Source organism: Dermacentor andersoni, chromosome 1 (assembly GCF_023375885.2).
Source record: "Dermacentor andersoni chromosome 1, qqDerAnde1_hic_scaffold, whole genome shotgun sequence".
In the NCBI taxonomy this organism is placed as follows: Eukaryota; Metazoa; Arthropoda; class Arachnida; order Ixodida; family Ixodidae; genus Dermacentor; species Dermacentor andersoni.
Window position 1 is genome coordinate 279,133,082 of NC_092814.1, and position 9,133 is coordinate 279,142,214.

The following is a 9,133-nucleotide window of genomic DNA, read 5'->3' on the forward strand; positions in this document are numbered from 1 at the left end:
GTGCGCGGTTGCCGGAAGTCTCGCACAACGGCCACCTTTATTTCAGAGGGGCGGCGACGACCCCGTCCAATCACGTGACCGAGGTAGACAACCTCAGCCTGTGCTAACTGGCACTTGGGAGCCTTGACTGTCAAGCCCGCTTCGCGCAGGCGGGTTAGCACTGCCCGCAAATGTGCCATATGCTCAGACCAGGATGCGGAGAATATCGCTACGTCGTCTAAATACGGTAAAGCGAATTCTTCCTGTCCCCGCAACACTTTGTCCATGAGGCTTGAAAAGCAGTATGGCGCGTTCTTCAAACCAAAACTCAAAACCTTAGGGCGGAATGTTCCCATTGGTGAAATGAACGCCGCATACATACTAGCCTCTTCTGTAAGTGGAACCTGCCAATAACCCCTGACAAGATCTAGGGTGGAAATAAACTGAGCGCTACTAACTTTCTCAAGGCGCTCCTCGATGTTAGGGATCGGATAAATTTGATCCTTAGTGATGGAATTAAGCCTGCGGTAGTCGACGCAAGGACGAGGTTCCTTGCCCGGTACCTCAACTAAAATCAAAGGGGAGGTATAATCACTCTCACCCGCCTCAATAACACCGAGCTGTAGCATTTTCTTTACCTCAGCCTCCATAATATCGCGCTGGCGGGGTGGCACCCGGTACGCCTTGGATCGTACTGGCTCTGGGGAGGTAAGTTCTATTTCATGAGTAAGGACAGAAGTCCTACCAGGCCTCTCAGAGAACTGACCTTGAAACTCTTGTAAGAGCTGGTGTAGTTCGGTTTTCTGCTCAGGCGACAGCGGTGCTTTACTGATTAAGTCACTAATGACTTGATCGGTGTCTTCCCTGTTCGTCACTGAGCCTAGTCCCGGAAGCTCGATTGGAAGCTCTTCGGGAACGTTTACCATCATACACACCAATGCTTCCCGTTGTCTATAGGGTTTGAGCAGATTACAGTGGTAAACTTGCTGTGCTTTCCGTTTTCCTGACAGACTCACCACGTAGTTAACGTCCGACAGTTTTTGAACAACCCGTGCTGGGCCCTCCCACTGCACGTCGAATTTGTTTTTAGCGATGTGCGCAATATCATTACCTCATCGCCCACCTCAAAACGACGGGCCCTGGCTGTCCGATCATAATAAACCTTGGCCCTCTGTTGGGCCTTTGCCATTGCTTCACCTGACAACTCCTGTGCCCTTCTTAAGCGTTCGAGGAGCCTAAGCACGTACTCCACCACGACTGGGTCGTCGCCCCTGCCTTCCCACGAGTCTCGAAGCATTCTAAGCGGAGACCGCAGCGAGCGACCGTACACCATCTCAGCTGGCGAAAACCCCGTAGCCGCATGCGGCGCGGTCCTTAATGCAAACATAATCCCAGGCAGACACAGCTCCCAGTCAGTTTGTTGTTCAAAACACAATGCTCTCAACACGCGCTTCATGACGGAGTGGAGCTTCTCAACGGAATTCGACTGTGGGTGGTACACTGAGCTGTGTAACAGCTTTACCCCGCACCTTTCGAGAAAGGCTGTCGTCAAAGCGCTAGTAAACACTGTGCCCTGATCTGACTGAATTTCCGCAGGAAAACCAACTCGCGCAAATATGGACAGTAGTGCATTGACTATCTCAACTGAGCTGAGTTCTTTAAGCGGCACTGCTTCAGGGAACTTTGTCGCTGGGCAGATCACAGTCAAAATGTGTCTGTACCCCGTGGTTGTTACCGGCAGAGGTCCCACTGTATCAATAACGAGCCGTCTAAAAGGCTCCGTAATGATAGGTACCAACTTCAACGGCGCCCTCGATTTGTCCCCTGGTTTGCCCACCCGCTGACAGGTGTCACATGTCCTCACAAGGTGTTCTGCGTTACGAAAACACCCTGGCCAATAGTACTCTTGCAAGAGACGGTCCTTAGTCTTCTTAACTCCTAGGTGTCCGGACCACGAACCCCCATGCGACAAACGCAACAGATCCTGACGGTAGCACTGAGGCACGATCAGCTGATCGAACTCCACTCCTCTGCGGTTCTCGCACTTTGCCCTCGTTGCGTGAATATACAGGTTGTCCCACATAACTTGAGCCAAAGTTTCAGAAATGAAAGGCACTCCGGACGCGAGTTGAACCGAACGCATACTGTTGGCACTGGCCTAGAGTTACTCAGCCTAGTCTTTATTTTCCTATTAACTAAAGGATTAGTTATGTTAAATAATCAACTTTCTAAGTATTGGCTGTAGACCCCAAGTGTGATACGCAAAGTTATAGAGCACCTCGAGAAACCTCTCAATAAATTGTTTCCAACACGATATATCTCACGTGATCCTTTTTTCCGCGTTCCAAAGAAAGCCCGCGAAATATGAAAAAATTACCACGTGATGGGGCGATTGCGCACTGTTATTGTGCTGCTCTCAAGCATGTGATGGATGAACAAGGTCGGCTGCAGGAGGCTGGCCCGCGACAGGGCGTTATGCCTGGTGTAGGTATCTGGGCATGACGGTGCAAAGGTATCGCATTACGGTGCAAATGCATGCTGCTTGCCGAGCGTTGCCGAAGCGATAAAGCGTGTAAGGCCAGGAAAAAGAAAATACGAAAGCAGCATTTTGCTTCTGCTTGAAAGAAGGAAAGGGCGAAGCGTGTGGGAACGATGGAAGGCGATGACGGCTGCTACAATTTTGCATTTGTACACAAATGACCTTGTAGTAGTTTTCGAATTGAACGATGATCCTACAACTTTAAACCTTAGGGTGCGAATAACAGCGGATAAATCACACGGGGACAAAACTAACTAAGGGTAAAAAGAAACCTAGGCTATATTCAAGGAAGATCACGCAAGTCTTCTTCAGACGATGACTCTTTTCGCACTGGCCCCGTCTGGTCTCCTTCTCCCACTTACTCTCTACCGGACGTTCTTTTTTGATCTCGCACCCCACACGTGCGCATCGCTTCGTGGTCGCAGTATCGGGTGGCGACGTCTGGCTTCACTCTTGTGCACCGTGACCGGCGCCTCAGTCCCTCAGAGACTGCGCCCGCAGGCTGTTCCAGTTTACCGGATGTAGACCACACCTTATGTACCTCGTTTGAACCGATCCCAGCGAACTGCAATATATCCAGTGCTCCTCAGGTGACCGTATCCCTGCGTTTTCTCCACAGCAACGCTATTTGGCTGGGACCAACGTGTAGCAGCAGATATGGCTTACTCCAATGAGGAAAGAGCGGATATGGTTTTCGCTCTAGGTGTGTCAAGGGGATATAGAAGGCGCGCAGTTCAGATATTTCAACGTTGGCCTCCAGGTACGCGTCCGAGCTCAATAACGATTGTGCGTGCATATTAAACGCTAAGACAGACTGGGAATTTTACGAAGAAACGACATAAATCTTCAGTCCTGGGCGAGGACGTGGAGATAGATATTGTGACAAAGTTTACTTCAGACCCACATGTTTCTAGTGTGGGTGCTGAAGCTGGATGGTCAAAGTCTTCAGTGTGCAGAGTACTTAAGAAGAGGCAACTTCATCCGTACCACGTGCAGCTGCACCAGATGTTGGAGCCCCGCGATTTCGAAAATCGAAAGGACTTTGCAAACTGGATTATAATCAAGACGGAAGAGGACCCAGGCTTTGTCAACAAACTATTGTGTACCGATGAAGCTACCTTCTCACGTAATGCCCAAGTGAACATCCACAACGCTCACTATTGGAGAGACGAAAACCCCACTCGGTTTTGAAGATACATTACCAATATCAGTGGTCGGTTAATGTGTGGTCTGGAGTTTACGGTGGCACTAGCATTCGCCCCATGTTTTTTGATAGCATGCTTACAGGCGAAAGATACGTCAACATCCTTGATGGGGCTGTGCGAAGTTCCATTGGCTAGGATCAAGGATATTTGGTATCAACATGATGGCGCTCCCGCGCCCGGCAGCAGCGAAGCTTGCAAATGGCTGCATGAAGTATTCCCGCAGCAGTGGAAAACGGCATGGGCCCATTGCATGGCCAGCACGGTCGTCAGATTTAACTCCCCTCGACTTCTTTCTCTGGGGCTACCTCAAGGATCAAGTACACCGGACACCACCCACAACATCAGAGAACCTAAAAGAAATAAAGTGAGACAAGTCTGCTACTCCATCCCTGATACTATGATCAAGAACGCCTCGGAAAATGTACTATGAGATGCCAAATATACATTGCAGCAGATGGTGACCTTTTCGAACACGCATTATAATCAAAGGGTGCTTTTTGGATTGAAGGTTACGGGAAAATCAATCCAGCGCTAACGCCGCCTCCCCACCTATCCTCATTACACTCCGTAGGCAAGGCAGCCAGCTCTTGCGCATTTTAAGCCTCAAAAAATAAAGCTATGTTCTTGTTCTCTTTCGTCTCGTTAGACGGTTTATCGCTTCGGCACCGCTCGGCCAGCAGCACGCATTTGCGTCGTCAAACGATAAAAGCCGCATGCCCAGATACCTACACCAGACACAACGCCTTGTCGCGGGCCAATCTCGCTGCAGCCGACCTTGTTCATCCATCGCATGCTTGAGAGCGGCACAATAACAGTGCTCAATCGCCCCGTAACGTGGTATTTTTTTCATATTTCGCGGGCTTCCTTTGGAACGCGGAAAAGGGACCACGTAAGATATATCATGTTGGAAACAATTTCTTGAGAGGTTTCTCAAGGTGCTCTACGACCACTTTGCGTATCACACTTCGGGTCTGCAGCCAATACTTAAAAAGTTGATTAATTAAACATAACTAATCCGTTAGTTAAGGGGAAAATAAAGTATAGCCTGAGTAACTCTAGGCCAGTGCCAACATTATGCACTCGGTTCAACTCGCATCCGGACTGCTTTTCATTTTTAAAGCTTTGGCTCAAGTTATGTGGAACAACCTGTATACATAGTTTTAAATTGACACTTTTCTTTCTACATATAGAAAACAGCTGTTGTTATTGATAAATCTGTAGTCTTTACAAAGCACTGAAGCCGAACGTGACATCTTGTAAGATATGCATCCAAGGCGGCTATTAAAATTAATTAAATTAAGTTCTGGATCTTTACAAGCAAAACCACGATCTGATACGAGGTAGGCCGTAGATGGGTGGCTCCGGATTAATATTTTTATGCGTCTGTATGCAGCCGGGGGCAAAGACTGGGATCGAGTCCCCGACCTTGTGCTCAGCTGCGCGATGACACACTCACTGAAATATATGCCCCGGCGAGTCTAGGCAGCTATATATTTACAGCAGTAAATTGCTCTCGCGAGCAAATAGGAGGCTGTGAATCACGCATTGCGTCACCGCGCGTCGTTCAGCATAGACAAATCCCAGGGCGCTGGCAAAGAAAGAAGGTTTCGTATAGCTGGGCGTATAGCATCTTTCTGTGTCTTCTCTATATACCGTGGTCTTTCCCATATAGCTTAGTGGGCCGAAAATTACATTGAAAGCCGGTGCACACCGTCTTGCTTCTGTGGCTGTATTTTGTAACAACCCATTTCATTTCCCCAATCTTCTTTTCTCATTCGTCACACTTAGTGTCCCATAACATAACAGCGAGATGCCACAACAGCGAGACGCCATCGTCCAAGTCCATAACAACCAGCGAAATTAATAGCATGTGAAGTGTATTCTTAAAAGATGTGCACCACTGGGCTACATTCCTTCGTAAAAACTATCAAGCTTACTAGGGTGGTTACTTGGGCTAGTTGGTAATTCACGATAAAAAATGACGTACAGCGCGAAGGACAAGTACTGCGAGAGATAACATACACAGCTCTGTGTATGTCGTCTCTCGCAGTCCTTGTCTTTCGCGCTGTACGTCATTTTTTATCAAGCTTAATTATGTTACCACACGCTCGAAAAATGTTGCGGTAGGCCATTCCGTGCACGGCTGCTGTCGCTATTTCCAGTGTGTTGATTCGTCACACGGGTATACACAGCAAGCTCATTCGGGCAAATAAATAATGCAAGCAAGTCAGCGCTGGGCAACTGCAAGATATATGAAGTGACGCATATCATTCATAGCCGGGCACTGTCATGATTCTCTGCAGGGAAGTGCTCGTATATATGCGGTCTGGACTATGCATTTCAAATCACAGGCACATCGGAAACATCTCCACTCTCGTAGAGAGCGTTTCTTTTTGTGGGAACTGCCATCACAGAAATAATAACGCGGTGAGAGAAGTGTATCTGTTTGGTCGGTGTCCTTGTGCGGTGCTCTGATTTTTCGGGTTTTTTCGGCACTTACGGCCAGCATTGATGACGATTGACTAACAAGACGTCGGGTGAAGATTCAGCGGGCCGAGCGCCTTACAGGTACGACGTTTCTTTTTTGGGGACCTGACTATTACCCTGCCACTGCAGTGGTTGGAAGCCGAGAACATCGTCACGAGCCTTATGCTCGTCCAAGTGTAGCAAGCCATATGAGTGATACTACAGGCCGTAATGAAAAGCCTGGGGCCTTGCAGGCGTCACCAAGCTTCATAAAGCCGGTACGTTTGGTTCTCCACAACTCGGAATCAACTTCGGTGACTTCAGGAAAATTGGCTGACGCTGAAGCCGAGAGCAAGAAACCTCGTCTAGAGGACAGCAAGTATAATGATACAACATCGAATTACGAGCTAAGCGATGAAGAAGAGATGAGTGAAGATGCACCATTTACTTTGGTCACGTATAATAAAAAATGAGCAGTAGACATCCTGGTTGTCTTTCGCCCAGCAAGTGAAGGTACAACTTTTTGACAAGTGAATCCAAACCGAGTGTCTGCTGAAATAGTTTCCGCTGCCAAAGAAAAAGTACAGTCTTTCAGGATGACCAGAGATGGAAGATTCAGTGTCAGCGTTGCTTCCTTGGCATCCGCAAAACGCCTTTTCATGCTCTCAAGTGTAGGCGGCTTGGAAGTCAAGCCGTTCATCCCAGAGTCATACACGCGAAACGTTGGGAAAGTAAGACATGTGCCTCTGCAGTACACAGATGAGCAACTCCTAGACTTCTTGAAAGATTCAGGACTTATATCGGGACGTCGACAAAGTATTACCGCCAGGAAGATGCAGCAATAAAGTTAACTTTACTGCTCCATTTTCTTAAGTTATCTTTACTGCTTTACTGTAAGTGGATGTAATTGCATCCACTTCACAGAGTAATTCTGACTTTGAAAGACGATCGCCCTATTCCAGGAAGAATTTACTTAGGTTTCACCAGTCATCCTGTGGAAGAATATCTAGGACCAGCACTTGATTGCTATACTTGCCAGCGATTTGGGCACATGGCGAAAAACTGCCGCAGCACACGTCGATGCAAAGCGGTTCAGAACATCATGACCGCAAGGAGTGCAAGTCACTCCTTCAGCCTAAATGTGCGAACTGTGCGGGGAACCATGCCACCTCCTACGCAGGCTGCCCTCAGAACAAGGCAGCGGCACAAATGCGTCGATCGACATGAACTTATCCACGGAAGACAACCGCGACGCAATGAACCCGCACCAAACCTTGAGATTGTTAATCCAGTGCCAGATCACCCACCTCAGCGGGCACCGGAACCACCACAGCCAAGAGCACCAACAAGCTATCCCTCCTCTAGAGAACAACCAACAATGCAATCAAGAGACCGATCAAGAGGATCACAGTCAAGCGCCCAGTCTTATGCATCAGTGCTACGGAAACCCAGACGACAACAGCCAGAAAGTAATACACAAGAAAGCTCCAGTACTCGCACACATTTCTCTCAGCGACCTTACGCATCTACTGCAGAAGTAACACCAGCTAATAGCGAACATACCACAGGATCGGTGACACAACTGATTTTGCCAATGCTTTTCGCAGCTCTTAAGGCAATCCTATCTGCTCTGCCGGAAGCAAACAACCTACCAGAAGTGAAAGCCTTGTTGCCGCTGGAGGCACTATTGTGTCAACAATCCGTGCCAAAACTGCGGCAAGCAGTACATGAATAACCGCTACTAAAATGTATCCATACTTCAGTGGAATGCCAGTAGACTTCGAAGGAAGTGTGCTGACTTTCGTAAACTGCTTGTACGATACAACTTTCCATTACTTTGCATTCAAGAGGCGGGAATCAGTGATGATTTTCGCCTTTCGAATTATGTGATATACAAGACGTCTCGTCAAGGTGCTGTTAGCAGAGGGTTCCTGTGCGTCAGAAAGGGCTTGCCATCTTATCAAATTCAGTCCAGTGATTCAGACTTTCCACAATTCATTGCATGTAAAGTATCTTTGGTAAGCTCTGCATAACAGCGATTAATCTATATCTGCAACCTTCAAAGCGGATTTCAATAAGTGCTAGTGGATATCTTCAAAATAGCTAATTCTAATGTATTTATATGTGGAGACTTCAATGCACACAACATTATCTGGGGCAGTGATCATGGTGATGCACGTGGTAACGTTATTGAGTGCGCCATAAATAAATGCAACTTGACTGTTTTAAACGATGGGTCGCCAGCATTTCTTCGTGGATATAATTATTCAACCTGCATAGATGTTACCCTGTCTTCCCATGATCTAGTGAATGGTGTGAGATGTACAACAGATTTGGAAACGCGCGGAAGTGGTCATTTTTCCATCCTTGTAAATCACCCTAGCATGCACTATGATATCAGGCGTTAGAGTAGACTAACCAACTGGAAGGCTTTTCGGTACCGCCTAACGGATCAAATTAATCAACATACAACGGTGGAAAGATTTACTAAATTTTTGCTGGATAATGTGAACATATGCACAAAGAAGGTCATAATTCCCAAACATTATTCTGCAGTTGACGGAGAATATGAACACCTAAGAGCCATCAGACACCGACCCAAAAGAGCGAACCGACGGAGCGGAAGTTTAGAATTATACAAAAACACTCAGAAAATTCACAATGTAATGCGCAGACGCATGAAAAATTTAGGCAAACGGCGCTGCATGGCGCGATTTCTACGGCACGCTGTCTCCTCACACGCCTGTCCCAAGGATTTTTCTAGTAATTCGTTCTTTACGCGGACCTGTAACACAGAGCTTCCCATTTCGTGCTCTCGCTGTTGCTCGGGACACGTGTGAGATAATAGTTTCAGATGAATTCTGCGAGCTTATTTCCAGACCTGCTTTTTAATCACAATCTGCAGAATTTGATAATTCAGTAGTGTTAGCTAAGCAGAAAATTA